At 45.8% G+C, this 13,222-nt stretch overlaps 1 protein-coding gene across 8 annotated transcripts in view; it reads right to left on the reverse strand.

The window, feature by feature from the left end:
* PKIB (cAMP-dependent protein kinase inhibitor beta) overlaps window positions 1–12,787 on the reverse strand; it is a 56,054-nt gene extending 43,267 nt beyond the window's left edge. For 2 of the 8 annotated variants that reach the window (XM_056343180.1, XM_056343176.1), the window contains exon 1: window positions 12,140–12,281. The gene's annotated coding sequence lies outside the window, so the exon portion shown is untranslated. Of the gene's footprint in view, window positions 1–5,880; window positions 5,981–6,798; window positions 6,831–8,710; window positions 8,742–11,948; window positions 12,109–12,139; window positions 12,299–12,652 lie in introns of those variants that run through there. The other 6 variants (XM_056343174.1, XM_056343181.1, XM_056343177.1 and 3 more) reach the window with 6 other exon arrangements.
* Window positions 12,788–13,222: the final 435 nt, after the last annotated feature.

Consider the following 13,222-nt stretch of genomic DNA (forward strand, 5'->3'; position numbering starts at 1 on the left):
CTGTGAAACCCAAGCACCAGTACCAGTTCTAGCATTACATTGTTGAGTATGGAGCAATCTTTCTGTGGGAAATTTATGACCAGAGGAAATGTACTAGCTTTGGTATTTTTATAGTATCCATTCATTTTTTAACAGAGGAGGGGGAGATCCAAGATTTCAAATGCTATTCAAAGTGCCCTCTGCCTTGAAGAAGGAAAGTAACCTGCACCGGAATGCCTGCTGCAGCTCCTAAAACATGAGATAACCATACCCAGGTACAACTGCTGTTGCCAAGTCATTTAGTCAGCCACCCTTCTCCTCAATGGACTAGAAGTATTCACCAGGTCTCATTAAATTCATCCTGCCCAGTTTGGTTGTAACACCAAACCATCCCGATCTCTTACCTCACTTTCTGCCCAGTAGCATTGATGCCCATTGCCAAAGTCACAGCGCACAGCCCCAGGGCCAAACGGCACACAGCAGGGGACCCTCAAGCCCTTTCCACATGCCTCAGACCTTGCCCCCCAAGCCACCCGCTGGCCTGTCACCCTAGCGCTGCCCCCTCCCACCGGCGGCTGCCCTTCCCAAGACGTTCAAGTGAACATACTGCAAACCCAGCACCCCAGACGAGAAGTACAGACAGTTCATGAGCTATTTTTCAGCAATTTATCACCAAATGCAGCATGATCTGAGAAAAAAACACCCTGCTATTTTTGTTCCTCTGATTTAGAAAGTGAGAGTCCAATTTTCTCCAGAAAACAGATGCTACAGAATTAGTGGTGGCTTTCTCCTTGTATTTTGTTCACGGTTTAAACATTCAAACTGGAGTCTCAGTAAGTGTTTGTTGAATGTTTAGCACAGTTAATCTCTGTTAGAGAAGTATCATTTCAAGATGTCAGAGTTCACCAACAAATGCTAAGCACCATGTTCGTGCAGCATGGCATTTCTCCTAGGATCTACACAACTACAGAGCTGTAACTGGAAACGCCTTTTTCTCCTGAGTGGCAGCTTTTACACTGAAACATAATTAACAATGTAACACATCGCTGCAGCTCCTCTGCAGCTACCATTTGCAAACAAACTGGTGCTAATCTCTGTCAGATCCCAGCATTGCTTTCTCCTCAGCTTCCCTTCCTCCTCACCTTCCTCCCTCCCTAAATTCAGAGACAGAAATCTACAGGAAAATGTGTGAAGACACTTTCTGAAGAGATGTAAAATGGAGAACAGTGTCTGCTATGTTCCTGACTCAAAATAAGCCTATGTGCCTTTTATGCAGTCCATATGCTTATTTTCTTAACAATTTTTGAAACTCCCATACCGATACCAGACATGACCATGCCATAATATTTTTTTCCTCAGCTTCAGGGTTTTTTTCCCCTGAGGATTCACTCCTCTGAACAAACCCAGAACAGCTCCAGCCCCTCCTAAGTTAGGTACTGGCTGTGCTGGTGCTGTGCAAGCACAGCTCCAACACCACCAAGCTGTTTTTAGCTCCCACGCTGCCCGAGGCTGAGCATCTTCCCCCTCAACACATCCCATTTAGTGATGAGCCATCTATCCTCATGCTCTTGAACTCTGTACTCCCTCTTAAGAGAGCAAGCCTTAAGAAGGCCTCCATCAAAAGAGCATATCTCTACGTAGGCTCCTACCATGGTCTTTGCCCTGAAACATAGGATAGGTCAACATGGACACTGGAAAAACAGGACTAGGTCTTATCCTGCACATACTTTGTTCAGCTGTCTAGACTGGCTCATTGTCTGCTGGAGCAGCTCAGAGGAGTGGAGCCAGAACATCCTGCCAGCTCCTGGTAAGACATCCGAGCAAATATCCCCATTTTGGGAAAAGTTTCATTTCAAATGATAATCACGTCTCACCTTTGACGGGCTCCTGCTTTACGAAGCCTAAACTGCTGGACCACCTCACTTGTCACAGACACAACTAAGCCATCTGCTGCCATCTATACATCAAATGTGGCTCCCGTCAGATGGCAGCTTGGGCTGTCAGCCTCACTTTTCTTCCTCTATGAAATACCGACATTGGAAAGTCTTAACAAGGAAACTAAGATTACAGGAAACATCCTTCGCTCCAGAGACAGCAGCACCGGCTGTTATCTCTCTTCTCCAGTTCTCAACCAGGAACAGTGGGAACAAATGTATTCGATCCTACCCTGCATGGTAGGATTGTAGGTAGGAATGCAGGTAGACCTACAGAAAGGTCTGGGCTGGAAATCCCAGCTTTTTGGTGGCCTTAGTCACATGCAACAGCATCAGGAGGATGGGGAGAGGGGTGGTGGGGAGGCGCTGTGCTGTCTAAAATTTAAATTGACCTTTTTTTTAATCTGCTTTGATTCACCTCTAATCTTACACACTTTTTCCTAAGTTCTGAAAAGGTACAGAAGAAATGAGGCCAAAATACAGAATTAAATAGTTACCATTTCCTTTCAAAATGTTTGCTTAGAAAACTTACATAGTTAAAGAATTTATAGTAAGCGCTGATCAAGCAATTAAGTATACTTAAAGGTTTCTTCTGTAAAAAAGTACACGTGTGAATCTCATCTTTCAGTTCTTTCACGGTATAAATATTTAAGTTTAAGCAATAGAACTTCAGGTTCTAAGGTTCACAGATATCTAAAGAACATGCAACTTTGAAGATCATTATGATGTGAAGCTTTAATTGATTTTTTTTAGTAGTCAGAATCAAGAGGCAGATGCCACTCCATGTGAACCTGCAAAATAGGTCAGCTGGGCAAATTTGTTCAGCTCTCTTCTACACTCTTTAGACACTTCCCCAATTACTACTTCTTTCTAAAGAGGCATCCAAAGTTGTTCTTTGTATGACATAATTTAACTCTCTACAAAGGCTGGCTTGTTAACCACTCAATTAACACAGTGACTATACAGTTGAATGTCTTATTATATCCACTCAAGATAGCTAACTTTCTGTAATAACATTTCATTTCTGTGTCAAGATGCAACAATTATTACAGTTCACTCAAAACAAGAATTTTTTTCTCCTTAAATGTGATTATAGCAAGTAGGTTCCCATTTGGAATTATTTTAATAATCAGTAATGATAAATGAATTAGTATCATGAATTAATATTTACTTATTTTACTTCCAAAACTTTCTAGAACAGAAAGAATATACTGATTTTATTGGGAAATCTGAAAAACACATTGTCCCATTCTGTTTTACTTTGAAGTGCTACTTAACAGCTACCTGCAAGTAATGAGAATCTGGAAGGAGAGAAGCAACATAAAAGTGAGTTATCCCATTAATAAAAGGAACTGCATGGACAGCATGTACGCTCTCTTCAAACTACAAATAACAAAACTACAAATTCAGAACAGGAAAAGCGAGCATTGCCTTTTCAGTAAGTCTTCTTCCTAAAGGCATTGTGCTCTGGCTCTCTGCTGTACGCATTCCACATTCAAATGGGAAGCTTCCAACCACATCAATAACAGGATGTTTCCATTAGGAATCGGCTGACATTTATTTTTATTCAGTTAAATTCCTTCCGCAATTCTAGCTTTTTCCAGCAAACAAATGCAAGTTCAAGGGGAAAGAAAACAAATACTCCTCCAACGATCACACACTCATCTTCTTCAGCTTTTTTAAGCTCTCCGAGGTAAACAGCAAGCACTTCTAGTGCCAGTTTCTGAGTAATAACAGGGAAGAGCGATGAGGTGATTGAAAGCACCACTGGCTTCTTAATGCAAACACTTTTACACTACTTAGGGAACACACGTTCAATCACTACTTATGAAAAAGCTTTGACAACACAGAGAGGAGCTTTTTACTTGTTGTTTGTTAAACTGAGAGGGTATCTATTATAGAAGCAGTTGGTTTTATTGTACATTTTTAGCATTTTTTTGTTAAACAGAAACAACCCACGACCTTAATAATGCATTAGTCAATGGCTGTCTTCTCTGGAGACTTCATTATCATGAGGTTTCATGGCACTCCAGCTCTTCTGAGAAGACATTCAGAGAAAACGTAAGAAGGGTAGTATAGAATTTCTAACACCTGAGCTTCCCAAGAAGAAAACCAATTGTGATATGTTAGAAGAACCTCATCCTCACTGAGGGACCTTTCTTTAATCAAAATCACACCATTGCGCATGGATGCCTTCTTCCAAGAAAACAACAGGATCATTGTTTTGTTTTTGAACACAGAACATAAATATCACACTAACACTTTAGCAAAACATGTTTACGACATCCCTGCATATTTATGGTACTATATCATGCCTTGGAGAAAGCTTTTCTTAGGTGAACAAAACTAGCAGCAAACTGAATTAGACTTGGAGCCTGAAACAGAGCACGCGCAGCACACTTAGAAATGATTTTACAACATCGAATTTAACCACATTTAAGATAGATGATATTGGCAAGGTATTTAAGGCAGGGACTGCAAACCGCTATGCTGTTGTAAGCGCCTAATTGTTATTCCTTACTAAAGGTACTGTCACTGGCCTTCTTCCAGTCTGGGAAATAAGGGTCTCCCTTCCCTTGTATATTTTTCATGCATAGATGGTAGCAAGGACTTTGCAGTGCTTTTCAGAGGCTCAGCTTTGAACTTGGAATGATAGGGTCACAGACAGCTCAGGCTGGATGGGACCTCAGGAGGTCCTGGTCTGGCCCTGCTGCAGCAGCTCAGTGCCAAGGTCAGACGGGGCTGCTCAGGGCTGTGCCCCCTCAGGGATGGAAACTCCCCAAGGATGCAGCCAGCACAGCCTCCCCGGGCAGCCTGGCCTCTGCCTCACTGGGCCCAGGGGAAAGCCTCTTCCTTGCACACCATCTGAGCCTCTTCTGCTTGGTCCAACTGATGCCCCTTGTCTCTGGCTCCCTCTTCTTGACCACCTCCCTGCAGCTACACAGATACGGGGGGTGGGGGTGGGGGGGGGGGGGAGGTGTGGACAGCCCCTCTGGAGCTGTCTCTCCCCAGGGCTGAGCCAGCCCCATTCCTCAGCCTCTCCTCCCAGGGCAACTGCTCCAGCCATGACCATCGTGCCTTTGATACTCTAGGAAATGGCTCCTTCCCCAAAGGAAGGTGCACCCTGTTTTACAGGGGAACAGTAAGGTGAGTCACACTGACAGCCCTTGGCAGCTCCACAGCATCATCTGACTCCTGGCGTCAGCAGTAGAGCCACGTTCCCGCGTCCAAGCGTGGCTCTGGCTGCAGGCAGGATTACAGCTAGACCAGTGTCTAGTCTTCCAATTACAAATTATCTTTGTAAGAGCACCCCATTCACGCTCTGGAAGAAGCGGCCACAGAAATGCAAAGTGCTGCTTGGCTCCTCAGATCCAGGGCGGCTTGCCCTTTTTGCAGGACAGTCTATAAAGCCAAGCCTCCAAATTTTTATTCATACAGCAGCAGAAAAGCTCCAGCACTACCGCTATATCCTGGATTTAAATTAAGATGAAGTGCTGTATGATCACTCAACACCTTGTTATATCATCTGCCAAGGCTAACAACGCTATTCACAACTGGCTAAGCCCCAAGAAACATGTATACCTCAGGTATTAGGCAAACCGCATCCTTCTGCTTGGTACCGAGGGGGAAATTCTGGTTACATTTCAAATATTATTTACAGAACTGCTTGTCCACTCAAAGACAGAAGCTTTAGACATTGTCTTCCTGCCTTCTGCTTCCTTTAGTCCTCCTATCTAACCAAACAAACAAAACCTGTCTGTTCACAACAGACAGAAGAGACCTGCCAAGGTCTCCATATAAATACCTACAGGACAAAACTTACCAACGCTATTTAATGGAAACTCTTTTAATTAAGGACTATAAAATCCACCTTTGTAGATACTAATTCCTTATGAACAAAGCATACCACATATTGCCCAAGAATTAAAGCTACTTTTTATGAGGCAGAGGGAGGGCGTAGACTTACCTTAATGATAATCTCTTTGGCATAACACAGCAATATGTCACAGAGCACTTTCATTACTTAGTATGAAATATATAACAGCTGCCAACAATTCTGCTTCTGTCTGAAGAAAAGCAAGATACTTGTAATGAAATTACAAATATCGATGGGTGAAGTGCTCAGCTAGAGGATACAAATGATACAAGATTCAAAACTAGGCAAAACAGAATTTAAAGGAGGTGTCAAGCCTCAGCAAAAGCGAATACTTTATCCAGACAGAGCACATAGTTGCGTGCATTTTCTTAATGTCTGCCTGATATCTCAGCCTCAGTCACTAGACATCATACAGAGATCACGAAATACCATACTTCCAGGTATTTTCTGTAGCATACACAAATATACACACAGCCACAGAGCTTCCACATAAACACTCCCTAGGATATAGGATAACTCCAAGATGTTTCCTTATCAGAATGTTACATCATGGGGAAAAATGTTCACACTTTAATGCAGTACCACCCTGAAAGTATAAAGAAGTAGCACTATTAAAAGCTCTGGGGGCACAAACTGAAACATCCTTCCTCCCTTATTCTCCTCATATTCACTTTTGATGGTTGCTTTTCTTTTAAGCCTTATCACACAGGTACTGCTAACCGTTTTTTATTCACAACTAACTCAAAATACTGTTAAGAGTATCCTAGTGACATTACCCTTCAACAAGTCAGCCTGCTCTATCAGGGATAATAACCACAAGGACCAAACCCAGAGATGTGAAGGCATTAGTCTTGTAAAAACAGCTTGTGTACTCCAGTGATGTTTGCTTTAATACTTGTTTTTATTGACCTGCCTGCTTCTCTTTCCACAAACGGAGTTGCAGGATGTCAATCCAAACCATGGCTGACTCTAAAGAACGGATTTTCATTGCAGAGGAGGAAGCTGTACCTACCCAAGAGGTGATGAATGCAGTACATCTTCCAAGGGCATTTTAACAACTCTGCAGCTGCATTACGAAACGCAGTTACAGGTTACTCAGGAGCTTATGGACAAACTTAGGAGTTTCCTACAGAAGTTTGTAAAACAGTTTCAACGGTAATAGAAAAAGGCTAAAAGAAAAGGCTGCCCATTTGCCCACAAAGGCTGGAAAGCAGCATAAATTATTCCCCTGTTCTGCATCAGCAGGTGTTTAGACCTGCAAACATAAACAGTACTGTGCACTACAAACCACTTCACCCTCCCCTGTCAGATGCAGTATGTGGACAGGACAGGGAAAGCTAACAGAGAGGCAAGTAATGTGCTGCTATCATTACGTATGCAGCAAAAACTGACTGATCTGGATTAAGGAAGAAAAAGGTAAGAAGTGCTCTCTGATCTGCAGTTGTTTCTCTGGGATCTTAAGGAAACCACAGAGAATGGAAGGTTTTTAATTAAGAGCTGTGTCCTTGCAACACAACCTAGCACTGAACTTCCCCCCCGTCTGGGGTCTGCACAGAAAGGTGTGTGCCACTTACCAGGCAAGCACACGCAGAAAACTTTCTGCTGCATATATTCAGCGCTTACTGTGCTTTGGCAAGCTAGCTGAACACCTCGCACCTGACACACCTCCGCACTCAAAGGCTGCTCAAGGCACACATCTTCCCATGGGCAGTGCAAACCTGACCCAGCTGGTAAAATCATCATCTCCCTTCACTGATCCTGTTTCTTTAGGCTGTAGTCAGATGTGCTGCCTTGGCCGCAGCAGAACCATGTTAAGGGGGGCTCCTGCTCTCAGCCCAGCTGGTGGCTTTCCCACCCCAGCCCATCCCCCTGGCCTCTGGGCAGGGGCCACCCTACACTCTGCAGGATGTCACTGCCCTTCTCCAGCCTGCCAAGGTAAGAGTATGGGTTTGCACACCTACCCAATCTGTCACAGTGGTACAAGTTAAACACTTCTCCTGGAAGGATTTAATGATCCCTTGGATGCATCTTAACTGAAACAGACTGGGTAGCACCTACGTATGCTTCTGCACTCTGCGTTTCTGGGAGTGTTGCAACTGCTGGTGAGGGGTGGGGGGTGAGAAACTGCTGTGGGAGTTGACTCTTAAACCAGCTGGGAGGCACACAGCCCAGCCTGGCTGGTGGCAGCTCCGCCGGGTGTGGAGAGCGGGACTGCCAGGAGGGGCCAGGTCCTTGTGGCAGGGAAGGAAGGATGTTTGGCTCCACTGAAATGCAAGAAGGTGAGGCAAGGCAAGATCTTACATGAGCATATGGGCTTGTTCCCAGTGAAAAAGATGTTCTTGTGCGCCTCATTCCTCCTCTTGCTAATGTAAACCAGGAGAAAAAAGTCAAACAGTGTTCTGTCTTTAGTGGGGAATGCAGGCTTTAACAATATATAAACGATTTCTAAAAGACGCAAAGGAAAGCTTAGTGCAACTTGAATGCAAACAAATATTTTAAAATAAATAAATGTTATCTACTAAACACTTTATTAAATTGCTTCCATTTATATATGTACGTTCATGCCCAGAGAGCAAGTCCAGCTGATAGGATTTCTGCAATAGGAAAAAACCCTAGCAAATCAAGGTACTACACTATTCCTACAAAACAAAATGGAAACACACACACACCCCAAACCACCAAAACCAAAAAAACCCCACCCGCAGCAATTTTATAGGGAGGTAATGAAAGAGAGAAGAATGACAAGTATTGTGATGGTATTAGTGCTGGAAAGACAAGGAGAAAATGTGCAATTACACATAAATATAGCTCTTACCTTTAGTTATGTAACAGAACAAATAATCAGAACAATAACCACCACTTAGAAGACAATAAAAGCAGTGCGTATTTATAAAGGTCTTGCTAGATAAACTCACAATACCTTTTCATGTTTCTCTTCCATTATCCTTCTCCTGTAATGACATGGGGACAGTGTTAGAGCATCCCGCTGTGCGGAGAAAGCAGAAGAGGACATTCGACTGCAGCCATAACCAGAAGAAACAGTAGTGGCAGCAGGAAGCAAACTAAAGTCTCATCCAAAACTTGTAAGCAATTCAGAGAAACTGACTGTGGAAGGAAGTAGTTTTTATTGTGACGACAGTAACTGAGTGTTTGCACTGAGCCAAGATGACAAAAGAAAATTACTGCACCATCGACTATCAACCCTGTACCTAGAAGTGTTAAATTATGGGCTAGGAACAAAAAGTTAGTTTTTGAAGTTGAGGAACAGCGTTTATATGTATCTCATATACAGAAACATCTCAGACAAACAGAGCTTATTTGGAGAAGAAAAAGCATGATCAAAACTTCCCAAGACTGCACTCCCAAGGAGCAAAGAAATTGAAAAATATAATCACCAACCCTTGAGTAGTAGCAGACGCTATGAAGCTCAGAATCCTATGGATCACCAGATGAATTTTCTGATGTCTAATAAGCTGAATGCTTGCTACAGCTCTTCCTTCAGTGGGGGCATCAACCTCATCTCTCTCATCTCCCTGGTCACCAGCAGTCTTGAGGTTTGTAAGAATTTCATCACTTTGAAATCTCTACTTTTCTATTTATATCAGTTGAAATTGATGCCCCGGGGTAAAAAATTACTCTGGGGCAATGAGGGGAGCTATCAGTCAAACAGCATTATTATTATTTTAGCTTCATCTCCTTAGGAAACCAGGTTGAAAAGAATATAGTCAGGACCAAAGGGAAGAAATAACAAACAGAAATCTCAAATAGGAAAATTTTCTAAAACCAGAATTATTAAGTCAAGTGCAGAACACATTTTTTCATGTGAGGAAAGCCAGATTTGGAAGGTTTTCATATCAGATCACCATTTCTGACTTTCTAGGATTTCTGCAAAGCCATACTCTTAAACCATTCTAATGCTGATGTTTTACTGTCCAAATACTTCTGCCAGAAAAGATTGCTTAGATTTACTTTTGTAATTCTTCCCTTTCAGTGCTGGTGGTTATCCCATAAGTCTGAGTAGCCGACCTGGATGCCACAGAGTGGCACAAATCAAGCCATCCACCGGAAATCCTGCATTGTTTCACTGCTCACAAAACTGTTTGAGGGAATAAGGAGCATGCTAGGGAGACGCAGTAAATGGAGGCTCTCTGGGCATCAAGCTATGGAGACCACACGGAAATTTCCCTTGCTTTTTCCCCAAAACCAGCCAAGAGGGATCCATGCCCAGAGAAGTGAGCAAGGTCCTGGAGCAACTTCACCAGAAAAATCAGTGAAGTCCCATGTACAGTCTCTCACAAGAGTGATCTTTAGCTGATGGAGAAAACTACACGTATGATTCTTCACAGATTCATCCCAGGTGTTAGAAATCGAAGGAAGCAGGAACATTCCAAATGATTCATTAAAAACACTTGTCACACTAACAGAAAACACAGTTTGAACAGGGCATATCAATAAATGGCCACAAGGGAACAATTTTGCACTTCCAGACAGATTAAAAATGTGACCTGGCTGAGTTTCTCTCTCTCTCTGCATTTCATGATTTGCATCAATATCTTTTAAATTTGTCAAGATTTTGAAGGTCATGTATATTTTTACAGCATACTGATCTATGTTATGCTGCTTTGCTTAGATTTGTTATAAGACAAAAAATAAAGTCGACTGGTCTCTGTTCCAACAGGGTGTATTTCAAAACCAATCTACAGAACTAAAATTTCACTCTACTAGTCCAATAAAGTGATTGCCTTTAGAAGTTATTTGGGTATTTCTAGTGACGCTTCAATTCATCTAACTTCCATATAAGTATTTTTTATCCACTACATTTCTACTACTAACATTTCATACACATCATAGCACAAACACTGAAGTTCATAATTTCAAAGGGAATATTAACAACTGAAGCAAGAAAAAAACCAGACCATTCTCATTCCCTTGACTTCTTCAGTGAGGAAAGGTAAACAAAGTGTCATGCTCTTTCCTTCAGCTTCAAGGTCTCTGTTCTGATCAAGTATTTAATCCAAACTTCTTTCTAGCTACAAAAGGTAATGAAGTTATATGGGGTAACTCAACACGCCCTATGCATTTTCACATTTATCAATACTAACCACAATACTCCCAAAGAAAGCTAGGATTTTCTTGGAATGACAGAACGCTCATTACTTTCCAAAATTCAAACCTTTAAGAACTGAGTGCATCTGTACCAACAAGACAAACAGCACACTGCAGCTCATTTTATCTACTGCTTCGGAAATATTTTTGGTACTCTTACTTCTTCCTTCACGCGAAGCACTTGTCTGCTCTTCAGTCCACAAATAACTTTTAACAAATGCAGAGGAGCATCATTCATAACTGAATTATGAAACAATTCTCTTACTGCCAACGTTTTGTTGCAATCAGAAAGAAAAATTCCTGCCTCGTGAGTGATCGAAGTACAAGGACAGTCCTTGCAACCAGTGATGTATTTGATTTTATAGGAACAGCCTTTGCATCAACAAACTGCAGGTTAGTTGTTCATTCTCTTGTCCGTACAACTTTAATTACGGTCCCGATGTACAAGGGTTATTTTTCAGAAATGTATTAACGCAAACGTATTAGTTACGTTAAACAACTAAGCAGTGTCACTATGTAAATAAAGCCGATGTTTTTACTCTGTAGCCTTCACGTTCTTACTACGGATTGATGTGACCATACAAACATAATTTCAGAAGGGAGACGTAGATAAAAACTGCACCTGGAGCGCTTCTGGTGGCGCTTCTGCCGGAGGAAAAGTCGTTCCAGTTCCCTGCGTGCCGAGAGGCACCTGCTCGGGGCACCCGCTCCCGCTTCCCGGGCGCTCCCTAAGGATGCCCCCAACGAGGACACGCACCCCAGCCGGTCGCTCCGGCCGCACGGAGGCACCTCGGGCACGCACCACCCCCGGCGCACCCGTGACTTATCCGCGACCACCGAAGCGCTCGGGACACGGCCGGGCACCGGACCTCACGCTCCCCGGCGCACCCCCCGCAGCCACTGGCTCTCTGCTCTCCCTCTCGGGGCACCGGGGCTGCCCGTGCCCCTTCCCCAAGCCCCGCGGTGCCGGGCCGCCAGCGGGGTGCCCAGGGCGGGCGGCCGCCGCGGGGCCGGGGTCGCTGCGCCGGCGGCCGGGGGGACGCGCACGTTACCTGGACACGCCGCTCCGCAGGGCTCGGCCGGCGGGACCGCACCGCTGGCGGGCGCAGGGCGGGCGGCCCCTCCCGCGCTCCCGCCGCTGTGTCCGCCGCCGACACCCCCCGGGCCGCCCGCCCGGCCGGGGCCGCCGCGCCGCTCCCCCGCCGCCCGCCCGCCCAACTCGCCCCGCGCCCGCCGCCCTCACCCGGGCCGGAGGTGCCGCTCCCGCGGCCGGCGGGGCCCTGCCCTCAGCCCTCCCTCCGCCGGCAGCCGCGGCCGAGCCCGGAGGCGACGGGCTGCCGCGCCCGCCCTGAGCCGAGCCGCGCCGCCCCCCAGCCGGCGCGCCCGTCCCCGCCGCCCGTCCCGGCAGCGAGCGGCGCAGGGGGGCGCGGCCTCCCCCGGCGCATGAGGTGGCCGCAGAGGGGCACCCCGGGCGCTGTCGAGCCTGGCGGGGGCGGCCGGGGGGCGCCACGTCCCAAAACACCGAGTGTGGGGCGGCCCCGCTCGCCCCCACCCCGCCCCAGCTCGCTCTGCAGCCGGGAGAGGGGCGCTGGCCGGCTCCCCCCCGCAACAGGCGTGGGTGGAGGGCTCTGCCCGCCGAGGGTCCCGGGGCCCTCCCAGAGGCACCGAGCTGTCCCTCTGCAAACTGGTGGCGGTGGCCAGAGCGGGTCCCGGTGCCCTGTGACCCAAAAACAGCGGGGAAAGACACGGCTCTTACCTGGAGCTTTGCTGGCTTTAGCCCCAGCTCCCCGCAGTACACCTGCTGTGTTGGCTGCAGTCCCTCAAACTGCACCAGCAAAGTGACACAGGACATCCTCCCGTCAGCCTGACTCAGGTGTGAAAACAATGCACAAGGGTGGCACCTGGATGTGGCCATATGTGACCCTGCATGGCTGCAGCTTGGTTCCGTTGGCCAGGCAGAGGCGGTGGCACAGCTGCACCGGCCCCGTCATCAGGCTCCTGGCCTCTGGGATGTGCCGTGACGCAGGAGCTTGAAATAATACAACCTGGGCCTGAAATCAGCAGTCTTTGCATTTGTCCTCTTAAAATGTTGCCCTCTGAAGAGTATTGCAAGTTCTCTGTCTTAATTACTGCATTTCAGTGGAAACACCTGGCATCTGAGCGTCTGTCAAGGCACCAGCACATTCCCTACAGCTGGATGCGTAGGACCATATTATACCAAACAGGCTTTGAAAGCTTCTTAAAAGATCTAGAAATGTTTAGCATTGATTTTTAAGATTTTTTTTTTACATTGTACCAAAAGGACTCTAGACCATCTACTCTGAAA

This window comes from Falco biarmicus, chromosome 6 (assembly GCF_023638135.1).
Source record: "Falco biarmicus isolate bFalBia1 chromosome 6, bFalBia1.pri, whole genome shotgun sequence".
Lineage (NCBI taxonomy): Eukaryota > Metazoa > Chordata > Aves > Falconiformes > Falconidae > Falco > Falco biarmicus.